The sequence below is a fragment of the Vidua macroura genome, chromosome 13 (genome assembly GCF_024509145.1).
Source record: "Vidua macroura isolate BioBank_ID:100142 chromosome 13, ASM2450914v1, whole genome shotgun sequence".
NCBI lineage: Eukaryota > Metazoa > Chordata > Aves > Passeriformes > Viduidae > Vidua > Vidua macroura.
The window spans coordinates 12,630,425-12,643,184 of record NC_071583.1 but is presented as its reverse complement, the minus strand read 5'-3'; the positions used below and the strand labels follow the sequence as shown (position 1 = coordinate 12,643,184).

The 12,760-nt window shown below is 36.8% G+C and overlaps 1 protein-coding gene across 1 annotated transcript in view; it reads right to left on the bottom strand.

The window, feature by feature from the left end:
- The window catches only part of IL17RD (interleukin 17 receptor D), a 42,617-nt gene that overhangs the window by 18,179 nt on the left and 11,678 nt on the right, over positions 1-12,760 (bottom strand). The window contains exon 2 of the mRNA XM_053989749.1: positions 2,109-2,166. The gene's annotated coding sequence lies outside the window, so the exon portion shown is untranslated. The remainder of the gene's footprint in view (positions 1-2,108; positions 2,167-12,760) is intronic.

Sequence of the window (12,760 nt, the reverse complement as noted above, 5' to 3'; positions counted from 1 at the left end):
AAGAAGATTTAGAAAATGGCTTTTTACTATGAATAACCATGGCAAGGGGTCTTTTCTATGACTGTCACAGACATAAGAATGGAACACTCTACAACTTTACAAAAGCTGGGTGCTTGGTACTGACTCCACTGTTTGTAGAGTTCAGTTGCTAAGAGTGAACTCAGTGACAGCATGAACTTCCTCTTAGGAGGATGGAGGATCTCTTTCAATGGAAAGTTTGAAGTAACTGGCTTTTGCTAGGTCTGTATCTAATTAATAGCAAGCCCAAGATTTTGGATCCTGGTTACCAGAATTTTATGGTCAAATGACAATTTGCCAAAATGGAATATAGCACAAATGCCTGAAGTCTTACTGCAAGTCACTGATTCACAGTCATAAAGAACAACAGTTTTCGCAAGAAAATAGCATGGATAAATCACACTTTTTAGGAAACCACTTCTTTTACTTGAATACAAGTGACATACTAAAAAATCAGACATTTCTTTTCCACCTGAATAAATAATCTAACCAACTAATTTAGCATCATAAAACACAGTTTCCTAGAGTTGCTCTGTGGCAAAATAAGAGCCTTTAAACCACAGCCAGCAAGTCAAATTTTCTCTTGTGCTGGCTTATTAAAGGTAAATACATATTTCCATACCATGTGAGCTCTTTAGTCTTCATATCAGCAAACTCTTTTCCTAGTCCTGCAGAACTCAAATAACTCCTTTGCCCAGGAAGCACACAGTGCCAGCAGAATTGTGAATTAATACTTCTCATTGGTTAAACACAGTTTCTAGTGCCAGAATTAATGGAAAAAACATGACACACACTGGAATTTAAACAGACTTATTGTGTTAACTAAATGTGGGGATCCCTGTTCTGACTGGTACCATTTCCTAGTTTTCCTTATGTAGATAAAAGAAAAATACTTCTTTTGTAGTGGCCACCTACATCTTGTACAATCTGACACTCTTAAAATTTGCTCATTTTAAGTATTAAGATCAAATTAGATTAAAAAAATTCACAGTGAAGGATTGCAAATTCAGGAATTAACATGAAAATAGAGGAGCAAAAGGATGATCAGAATGGAACAAATCACTATTGTTAGATTTCCTGATGCATGCTCTCAATGATGAAACTTTACCTACTTTCTGCATCTGAGGCAATTTCCTTGGGTAGGCAGAAAAAACACCTATGACTTGCACTGGCATTAAAACAAACATTGTTTTAATGTAAATTAGGACCTTGTCTTGACTGTACATTGAGTTTATACATGATGGTCACTAGCTGCCCACATAAGGATAAATTCTTAATGTAGTTAGCAGTCCTGCTTTGACAACTAGACAGCAAAGATGATAAGACATCTAAAATAACCCTCAACAATAAGATAGAGCCATTTAGCAGATGCTTGAGGAGGTCTGAAGTGTTACTGCTCAACCTGTTGACCACTGTTACTGTGCCAGAGATTACTTTGTTCTCAGTTCAGCTGCAAGCCACACCACAGCTGCTACAGCTCTGAAAGCACCTGGCTGCACTGCAAACGTGGCCAGCAGTCTTCCCTTGGCCTGGCCCTTGAAGACTGTAGCTCATGAAAGGCCCCCACTGATTCAACTAAATGAAAAGAAGCTATTCAATATTCATATTCAATATTAATCTTTGCAAAGACTTTTTAAAATATATTACCTGTCTACAAACACAAACTAACACATTTTCTACCTCGAGAACCACATTATGCCATCTTCACCCAAAATTACACATCAGAGAAAAGCTGCAGAAAGCTCAAAATAATCATTCCCTATGTCCTTGTGTGCACTGAATCTTTCAGTAACTATATTTTTCACAGAATAAAATAATTTTCTAGAATGTTCCAGTCAAATACCGGGCAAATTATGTAGGCCAACCTGAAAGACAGACTACTACAAATTGTTAGATAGTTTCATTATCGGTGAGACACAGAAGAACATCTACAAGACCCAGCAGACACAAATTTTCTAGATTTTAAAATTATGTCAATATTGAGCAGCTTATGCCATTCTTAGAGCCATTTTAAGAGCCATGTTGCTATATATTGACAACTGTGATGGAGTCCTTGATTTCTGTGAATATAGTGCAGATTTTTAACTTACTGTCATATTTAAAGGTGATGTTGAGCAGTCCATTGTTCTTTGTGACTGATGGCAGCCCCTGTAGAGGAAAAACAAAGATATGGAAAGTCTGAATGTAGTATTTGCATGAACACATGAAATTGTGGTTGAAGTAGTATGATCTGCCCAGTAGATGGGAATCACAGAAGCTTATTTTTGGGAGAAAATTATGTGACATTCTCAACTTCTACCATCTAGGTGAATTGTGTATGTACAAAAACCATACCTTTAATCAAGGTTTAATGATGAACCAAGTTGGGTTCTCCAGGGCAAACAGGGTGCAAGAGAAGAAAGAGAAGGGAACATCAGCCAAAGAGCTGTTTTCTACTCACAGCCATGAAAAAGAGCCATGAAAAAGAGCTACTCACAGCCATGAAAAAGAGCATCAGAAGTTCCAAGAGAGTGACATTGCAGAAACCCATTATACTACCTCAGACACCCTTTTCTTTTATCAAATACTGTTAAAGCAGATATTGCAAACTGAAGACCAACCAGAGAACTGCTCTGCCAGGGAGAAATCCAGGTTGGTGAGTCTGCTGTCTCTACTCTACTTAGAGAAAAGAACTTTGGCCCTCAGACATGCAATACCTTCCCCTTCAGAAAGCACTGAAATTGTTTTGAAACACAAAATGTAGCATCACCCTCACAAGACACCAAGCTGAAAACTTGAATACTGATTCTTATGGTACAATATCATTCCCTGAAAGGCAAAATACATCATATTTACCATTAGCTTTAAAATAATACCACCCATTTACACAGAATTATATCTGGGTTCACTGCTACAATGCAAACAGCAAAACTCATCAGTACAAAAGGCGTGCAGCAGTAATCAGATGTTGTCAGGATCAAGCCTGAGCACTCCCTGTGTGTCTCCCCACCGTCAGACCCAGGGATGTGCAAATAAAAACAAGGGAGGAGTTGTCAAGTTAAAAAAAACCTAAAACACTTCCTAAAGGATGAAAGCAATTCAGACTTTGATAGCACTGTTACAAGTTAAATTTGTAAACTCACTTTCTTCTTAGGTGGCTTTTAATTGCTTAAGTTTGATTTAGTTTGGCAGTGAACCAGCTGTTATACAAAAAAGCTTCCTGAAACAGGAAGGAGTCTTTCTTTTCAGTTGTAACTTTTCTATTAATACCTGTTCTAGTCTGACTCACTTTCTGTATCTCTAATATTTATTAAATGTCATTCAACTTACAGCAAAACAAAGACATGATTTATTTGTTTAAAAAATCACAAAAAACTAACTACTGACTTTTTATAAAGGGAGATAACCTATCAAATCAACTGATATTTGTCTTCCTTTTGTCCTAGACTTGAAGTTTTGGGAGACATAAATTTTACTAAACTCCACAGAAAATTAGCGCATGTAGTTTTATTCATTAGGTAGGATTTTTATATGCTATATTAAAATAAAAAGGCAACACTTCTCCTTTTATTGCATTTCTACTGGGATTATGGTGACATAACCAAATATGTAACAGCATTAGCATCAATAAATATATTACAAGCATTGAGAATTTAGATGCAAAGACAGACATAACATAAGCCAAACTCTGCTGAATTTATGCAGCACATAAAACTTACTAGTGGCAAAAAATTTGCTCTCAAGTGTAGAAAAGGTACAAAAAGGCTGCAGTAATTAGTGAGAGAAGTAATTAGGGTCATGCTAAAGTATTGAACTAAATAATTGTTATTTTAGTTTAAATTAAAACAAGTAAGCTACTCAGATAATTTCATCATGCTCAACTGCAGTATTCATCCCTCAAGGACTTATTGCTGTGAGTTTAAAAATATATTCTTCCAGGAAGCATTCCCTTGGTTTTGAATTAAAGCAATTGTGCTATTTAGGGGGCTTATAGCTAGGAGAACTTGTTTAGAGCATCTTACTTCAAAACTATAAATTCTAATGTTATGGCCTCAGGGCTCTGAATTCTTAGCTAATTGTCCTGCCATGGGAGGGGGGTTGGAATTAGATAATCTTGAAGGTTCCTTCCAACCCAAACCATTCTGTGATTCTATCATTAATTAACCAAGAACATTTGTTGAATTTCCATTTGTTTAAATGAATTTATTCTGAACTTTACTAGAAAACAATTCTTTGTGTCCTGGAGCTTTTCCTATGAAATCCTGGTGGTCTACATATTTCTCTACATGTGGACTGAGAAGAAATACATAGGAAAGAAAACAGCCAAAACATCCTTTCTGAAGAACTCTAGACCAGCGATCTTTGAACAGATAATCAAAGTTGAAATGCACACATATTAAATTACAATAACCTTATTTGTCAAAAAGCTGGGGGAGCAGAGGAGGCATTAGCCACATTAAATGTCACATTATATGTACTCAAAGCACAGAACTCCACAGAAAACATGATAAGCTAAAATCCAAATCCTGTATCTGTACTGGCCAAGAGAGCCAGGAAGAATTTCCATCACACACCTCAAATCACAGAGATCAATGTTGGATCTGTTCCTCAATCTGTATAAACAGCCTGAACAATTAAGGCTAAGATCCCCAGATATCCCAAGTCAGCACAGATCTAAATGAGACCAATGCACGTCATCTCCTGAAGAATGAACAGCTCATTTGGATGTTCAAGGCATGTACAGGCATTTCATTTTATTTAAACATTCAACTTTCAACATGAAAGAGCACAAGTATTAATAAAAGACAAAGACTATTATATTATGTTAACCTCTCTTCGTGTTTGTTTATATTTTTCTAATACCCAACCCCCATTTATAGTAACAGCTCAGTAATGAAATGCACTTATGACAACTCTCTCACCCATTACTAGGCCAGAGAGGAACAAAGTTAGGATTACGTATCCAGAAATAAAGCCAAAATGAAATTTGTAACCACAAGAACTAATTGTGCCTCCAAGAGAAGTTAAATTTAACTAATGTCTGCCACTAGAGGCATAAATTAAATACAGTTGAATTAAATGAAAACTCTGTTTGATTTTACTGAACTTTTTGCTCTTCTTTTTAACCTAGAACATAGAGTATTTCATATCTGAAAGAAACATTTATTTTTTATATCTGGCAATTCCTGCCAGAGATAGCATTGGTGATAGAAATGGATGTGTGATTTTGGAATAGTTCAATAACTAATCTTTATTACAAACAATATTGAAATATACTCCAACATTTCTCTGTTGAGCAAACACTCATTCAAGAAAGCCAATTTATGTGTGACTAGGTACTGTCAGGCCACTTGAACATAAATACTGGGAAACAGAGAGAGATGCTAGCACTAATTACAGCAATCTGGTAAAGGAGGTAGGAAATCATTGCCCCTCAAGCACAGCCTTGTGCAGCAGACCAAAACAGTAATCACGATTCATCTTTCATATGTTGTTCATCAACACACACATGGTCCTAATTTCACACTCCCATGAGGCAAACTGAAGGGACAATTGTTTTTGAACTTTAGCATCAAGATGAATAATCAGTGTTTATCATACTCATTGCTCAGTAAAACAAGGGCTTTATATTTGACATCTGCTCTTCTTGTTTCAAAGCTCTATTGATGCTTTCAACCAAGTAAAAATATTTTCTATTTCTAGAGTCATCAGTAAAATGATGAAATGTCTGTATTATTTAGATGCCTGCATTTTGAATTGCTTTCAAGAGCATATAACAAAATACATAATCCATGCTGATGTTTGCTATGTAAGTTGTGTGTACTCCATTGACTGCAGAATGAATTCTAAGCCCTGGGTGGATGGGTTTGTGCTGTTATTACTTATAAACTTGGTATGATGACAACTGCAAGCAGGAATTTTGTTCAGATTTACCTCTTTATATATATATATATATATATATATTCCTGCACTGCATGCACAAATTATGGGTATAGCATTTTAAAACACCCCTCAGTGACACGGTAGAAATAAGTTTTAATTTAAGTGAATTAATGCAACAGACTTCTTGGTGCCTATTTAATATTTTAAAGAGGAACCTAGACTCTTCTAAATAGTTTGGTTTTAACTTCTTTTACTAAGTTGGCATTTTTTGTGTTTTTTCTTATGTAAGTAGCATCATTTACATGAAGCTCACAGATTTTGGCTGGTTCTTTGTTGGTGGCTATTTAGTGTTCCACTGCTTATCCACAGCCACTGCACACAAGTTCAGCTGCAGAGGAGCTGAATGTGTCTTCAGAGAACCTCAAATTCAGCCTGAGACACCAAAGGCAAAGCACTGCTTTTACTTTAAATTTACTTTATTGTAAATAAAACATTGGATGGGAAAGAAAAAATCACTTGTGAGCATGAAGGAACATAGAATAATAGAAGCGTTTAGGCTGGAAAATACTTTTAGATCACTGAGTCCAACCACCAGTGATGGCTTTATGGTTGACTTCCTACATTTTATAATTACATTTTGTCTGGACAATCCTTCTGCCATTGACTAGATATGGTTTTCTCAATGTCCTCCTATCAAAAAATATATTGAATTGAGCAGCTGCTGCCTTAAATCCCATCAGGGGAGGAGTGGTCCAGAAAGGTATTCATGGATACTCATTTCATGGGGTCTTTGGAGATTTTTGAGGTGAAACATGCTGGCTGAAGAGCATGAGCCACAGCATATCCCATCTGAACAAAAGAAAACAGAAAACCTACCAAACCAAACCAGCAAAAATGCCTTCCCATTATGCCCTGTTCCTGCCTGGTTTAGTTTGTATTTTTAAAAGGCAGTGGAAGGTTATCTTACATGAGTCTGTCTGACAGAGCAGTGAGAAACCACTGCAAGGAGAAACACTACAAGAAGTATTTACAGCACAGCTCTTCGGATGCAACACGGCTCCGTGCAGCTGTTCACTGAAATTATGTGAACTGGTTTCTTTAAGGAACAGGCAGTTAGTAGGGGCACAACTTAACAACAAAGGAAGCAAGTTTAATCTACACTGTTCACCACCTATGTGAAAATCTTAAATCTCGGAGTCAAACTCAGGAATTTAATGCAGCAAAGCATGGCACAGAATGGGCATTTTCAGCTCTGATTTCTCTCATGCAATTTGAAAGTTTGCCTAAGAAGTTTTCTATTGTTTGCACTGCCACAGTTTATTTTTTCCAACATTCTTGTGCAAATAATGTTTGGTAAATTAAAAGCCTTCTCAAAACAACCAAAAAGACCCCAGAAATTAACAGAACAAATATTTTCAAATACAGCCCATTTCCTACAAACAATGCTGAAATGTGCTGGTCTAAAGATATTTGGACAAAAGCCAAAAGTCTGTAGCCAAAGCAGTGTTCTCTTAACTGTGGGACACGACCCCTGGCAGGAGAATTCCGAGAAAAGACGAGGTGTTTGGGAAGGGGAAGGGGGAGACAAAGCAATGCCAAGACAGGTGCAGGAGAGGTGATTATGACTGGGAAGGAAGGGGGCTACAAATGGTAAAGCTGCTTTTAGAGAGACCCAAGACAAATTAGTTTGAGAAACACTGACTTGTACTCTAAACAACAAACAGAATAACACATATCTGAAATAACAGAGAATAAATTAATGAAAGCTATAGTGGAAATTTACTGCTTAACACACTGCACAGCACACTGTCAAATCAGCAAGCTGACTATTCCCCTCATAGAGTGTCTTTCTTCTTCTGGTAGGAAGCTATCCACAACCTCAGTAAGCCCACAGGGCTCCTCACACTTACTGGAATGATTGCATGAGCACTGAATTTTAGCTTATGCCCAAGCACTTTTAAACTAACCCGTCCATGAAACAATTCATCCATTTTATTGACTGTGGACTTACTGTGCACACGGAGCCATAAGCTGAGAAGCACAGTCTTTGTGTCTCATAAAGATGTTGAAACACAGAAGACAAAGAAGAAAATGTTTCAAGAAGTGACTGAAGCATGATAGATCAATGGATATATGTTATTTATATTAACATATATATCATATATATGGGTATGTTAATTCATTCCTTTTGCTGACCATATTAAGAAATTATGTAGCTTTCAGAGGACAGAACACCAGGGAAAAAAGAAAGCAAAGAAAAATACTTCAGAGTTACAAATTGCATCTTTCAAGATTTTATGCACATAAAGGTTTGCTACTTCTCCTAAATGAGTGAGATTCCAAGTGAAACAAATCCAAAAGTAAAGTCTTCGCCTTTAAAGCTGAGCAGATGCAACAGCACCTGGAAAACAACTAAAGGAGCTTATTTCCAAAATCACAAATGGTCCCCTAACAATTTTTTGCTGCCAAATTCCTACCTTTCAATCTGGAAAGTCCTCGCACAAGCTCTTCATTTGATTTCAGTTTCATCCAAAGGAACAGAAAATCAGTGAGAGTAACTAGCACTGACTTCATAGGTCAGTTTTAAGCTTCAGCCAGAACACAATTCACAATTGTGTCTAATTCAGGGTGGGTTTTTCACTCTTCATTTCTCAATATAATGCCAAAGTGCACATACACACACAAAAAAAATTGCTTGGGAAACTGTCATCAAATGTGGATTAACTGCTTTATTCATAACTGCTTGACCAACAGAAAATTCTAATCTGAAATCTACTGCAATGTTGGACATTTTCACTGCAAACAACTTCAGAGCAAGCAGACTACAAATACTCTATTTGCAGTACAGGGCAGGTTTATCCAATTTGTAACTTCTGAAAATGGTAAAAACAGCTGTTTTCAAGGAAATCTTTAAAGCAGAAAAAATCACATAAAGGCTGGAATATGAAAAATTTGACATAGCACATCTATTTTGTTTTGGTGTATTCAGACAATGTTTCCTCCCAGACACTTCTCCTGTACTATTTGAAAGTCATTGAAATTCTTTGAGTTTGTCATCAGAAAACATGAAATGCATGTTCTTAGAAAGTTCACTTTAGCTCTTACTTATATGAATGAAACACACAGGCACAAGTACAGAAAGTATTACATATTCACAAGAGACCATGACTGCAAAGAATATTAATGTACACTGGTTTTGTAGGACCAACATATAAATAGCCCAAAGCCTTGACTCAGGAGGATGTGGTGGCTAGGTAATTTAGCAATAACTGCACTGATTAAAGTGCCACAGAACTCATCAAACTTTTAAAGTAGGTAGGATTTGGGATTCTTCCATCTTAATCCCTCCCTTTGAAATAACGCAATTATTTTGGACATAAAAACCTATTCTTAGGGATTTAGAAACACAGAATTGTTTAGAAACACACACTCATCCATGAGATTTTAAAACTAAATTCACAAGCAGTATGGTTCTAGTCCAGGAACAACCAATGATTTACTTGCCAAACCCCCATGTTCTAGCTTTAAAGAATCATTTACCATTCCACCAATAGTGTGTGTAATACTTCACATGAAACTTGTTTTTACAGAAGATGAAGCCAAAAAAAAATTTCCTTAAAATAACACAAGCATCTCCTCCCAAAGTTCATATCCTTGTGAGCTACAGAACTTAAAAAGCCTTGGGCAATGAGAAGCCAGGACTTGAAATGTGATAGGCATCTACTGAAGTGGCAATGAAAATTGCCTTTGGCACTAAGTTCACTATCGGGGGGACACAAGAAGTGCTACATTTATTCCATACACAGCCACGTTACACATTTTGCTCATCAGAAGTGAGGGGCAGGCTGCTGCAGTCTCAGAACACACCAGCATGATGGCTGATCCAGACTTTTGTACTGTGGATGAGCAGAAAAAACAAGCCAGAAAAATGGAGGGGCCATTGTGTCAAACACAATGACCAAAAATACTTTTGGGTTAGAAGTAAATGTTCATGTACATCAACTGTGCTAATAAAACCAATTACCTTTCCCTACAAATCCTAGGAAGAAATCAGGTACTCCTCCCTTTCTTCTCTCCCCTCAGTTAATGGACAAGCTGCAGGCAGACTCAAGCCTCAGCTGTGCTGCCTTTCCCTCAGCTGTGTTATAGAGACAGGCTTTGGTTCTTTTGCTGCTCTGCTTTTTTACTCCCACCTCCCAAAAATCTCTGCCAAGAGAGATTCTTACTGCTGAACTATGCACTTTTAGGAAATAATTCCTTCTCAAAGCCTCTGTCTAGTCCAGGTCCACAGAGAAGATGAAAATTGCTCCAAGCTTAAGCAGTAATACATTGAACAGAGAGGATTAGAAGGTCCAGTGCTTGCTGAGCACTGATGTACATGGCTGAACTTCAGAGACACACGCAGATACATTTGGTGGCTGCAGATTTAAAGCTTTGGCTGCCAGGGAATTTTTACACCCCTGGTTACCCTCTACGGAGTACAGCCATCATATCTGCAGCCAAAAAACCTCTATTTGGAAGTGTCAGAAACATACACAAAGCTGCACAAACACTTCTTGCTCACCTGAAGGATACTTGGAAGAAACAGTAGTAAAATATTCCAACTATACCAGCCCGTCTCCGCAGGCAAACTGGAGCTCCCCCACTTACAGACAAGTAGGAAAAGCTCCACCAAATAATCAACATCAGGAATTTGAACACAACAAAATAAAACCATCCAAAACACAGCTTTCTGAGGAAACATTTGTGAGAATGTTTCTGAGAACTGCCAACCTTGAATAAAGTTCACCTCGTGATTCAACCACTCCTTCACACTGAAGAGTTTGTGCCATCAAGATTCTTGAGGCTTTTCACAATGAAGAAAGGGATGAAGAGAAGACAGAATACATTCAAATTTTCCTGTGAGCTCATCTATCTTCAGTACTTGAATTAAAAAAGTAGTAAGTATTGCTAAATTTTACAGTTTAAAAAAAATCAGGGAAATACGTGTGTTTTAATTATATCTGTACAGGCAAACTCTTTAGGCATTCTGTGCTATCAAGTCCCATGCAGTGTTTAACTGCTATAAAAGGGAATTTAGATACAATATTTAAAAGAGAGCTTTTAGATTTGAAATGGTACTGACACTCCAGTCTGACTGCATTCAGTTTCCACTACTGAAAATCATACCCTATGGATAACCCACTTTATAATACACTTGATCGAGTTAAACACTTCAAGAGATCCATTTTTTCCTGGGTATTTCATGTTAAGTGCTTTTGGAAGTTGGCCAAAGCAAAGGTTACACATCCTACCTGTATGGTACATGGCCAGTTCATGACTGCCCTTTTCATGCTAATTAATACAGTACTTGACATGAAATTGATATCTGCTAAAGCACTGACACACCTGTACCACAACCTGCTTGGGCTTTTAATTACTTCATTGGTGCCATTTGCTTAACTACTATTTAACCTCTTGCAAGATTTCCATTCTAAATCTTTTTCTAGAACATCAGAACACTTTTTGTTCTTGTATTATTGGTTACAATTGAATTATCTGATTAAAAAAGCAACAACAACAACAAAAAAAATCCCCACAAACCCATGGCAAAGAAAATCTACATCTTGAGAACATTAAATTTTTCAGTCAAATCAAATTTTTTGAAATTAAAAATTTCAATACTCACTAATAAATAGTAATAGGAAATCATATTGTGGGAAAAATTACACTAACATTAAAATCAAATGTCTGAGGTACAAATGCAGGCTTGGCATATGGATCTGTTCTGTCATGGCTTACTCTGACAAGATGCAGGAAAGGTACAAAGTCAATTTAGCCTCAGGAAAAATACCCCTGCTGTGCTGCACTAAAGAAATACCTCTGGTTTCCACACAAGCTGCAGCAATAAGATCCAGACTCATTCCACAGTGTCCTTACAAGTCAGAGGAGCCTGCAAGGAGGGTATCCCAAACTGTCATTTCACCCATCTCACTAAAATTATGAAAACATAGAAATAAAATAAAAATCCTTTTAGAACCCCACATCGAGCAATGAGCTGCTCAAGTAAGCACAGCACACAAGAGGCAGGTTTCAGTTCATGTCCTTCCATGATACTCACAGTAACTAACAGGTTTCACAATTAATCCTTACATTAAACTTGTCTTCAAAAGGTAGAAGTGCTTTGTTTTTACTTACAGATTTAATTAATTATTTTTAGCCTACACCTCAGATAATAAAACTTTTCCAAACTGCCCAAATTAAGTAATAAATCTTCACCCTATTAAGGCTTGTTTCCTATTTTGTGTTCCTGCAAAGCTGAAAAAAATTCCACACATCTGAGTAAATTATTTGATGTAGCGTTGAGTATTTCAGAATGTTAATACATGATAAAGATAAAAATTCACATCTTTTTGCTGCTGGTTTTCATGTTTCCTCGACAAACATGTCCATTTAAAATGTAGTTAATTTAAATGCTTTAAATACTTCAAAACACAGAGCTATTTAAGTACTATGTAACACATGAAAAACATCCCAAAATTTCTGCTGCTTGAAGTTTCCATTAATAGAATTACAGTCCATGGATCTCACACTTTATAATACATTTGAAGGGGAGACAAGCTGAAGAAATGCACTGAGCTGGAAGAACCCAACCAACACACAGGAATTCACACTCTTAAAAACCCAACCAATTACAAACACAAAGCTCTGAGCTTTGAAGCAGTTTGGCCACTGCACAGCAACTCATCAAATTGCTGCTTACTTGGCACCCAGAGGTACCTGAATACACATTTCTACTATTCCTTCTGCCTTGAAAAGGTAAGGGATCAAGACTGAAATAAAGAAAATACGTGACATTAATAAGTAGTATCTGCCCATAAAATACTATACGGCAAAAAAA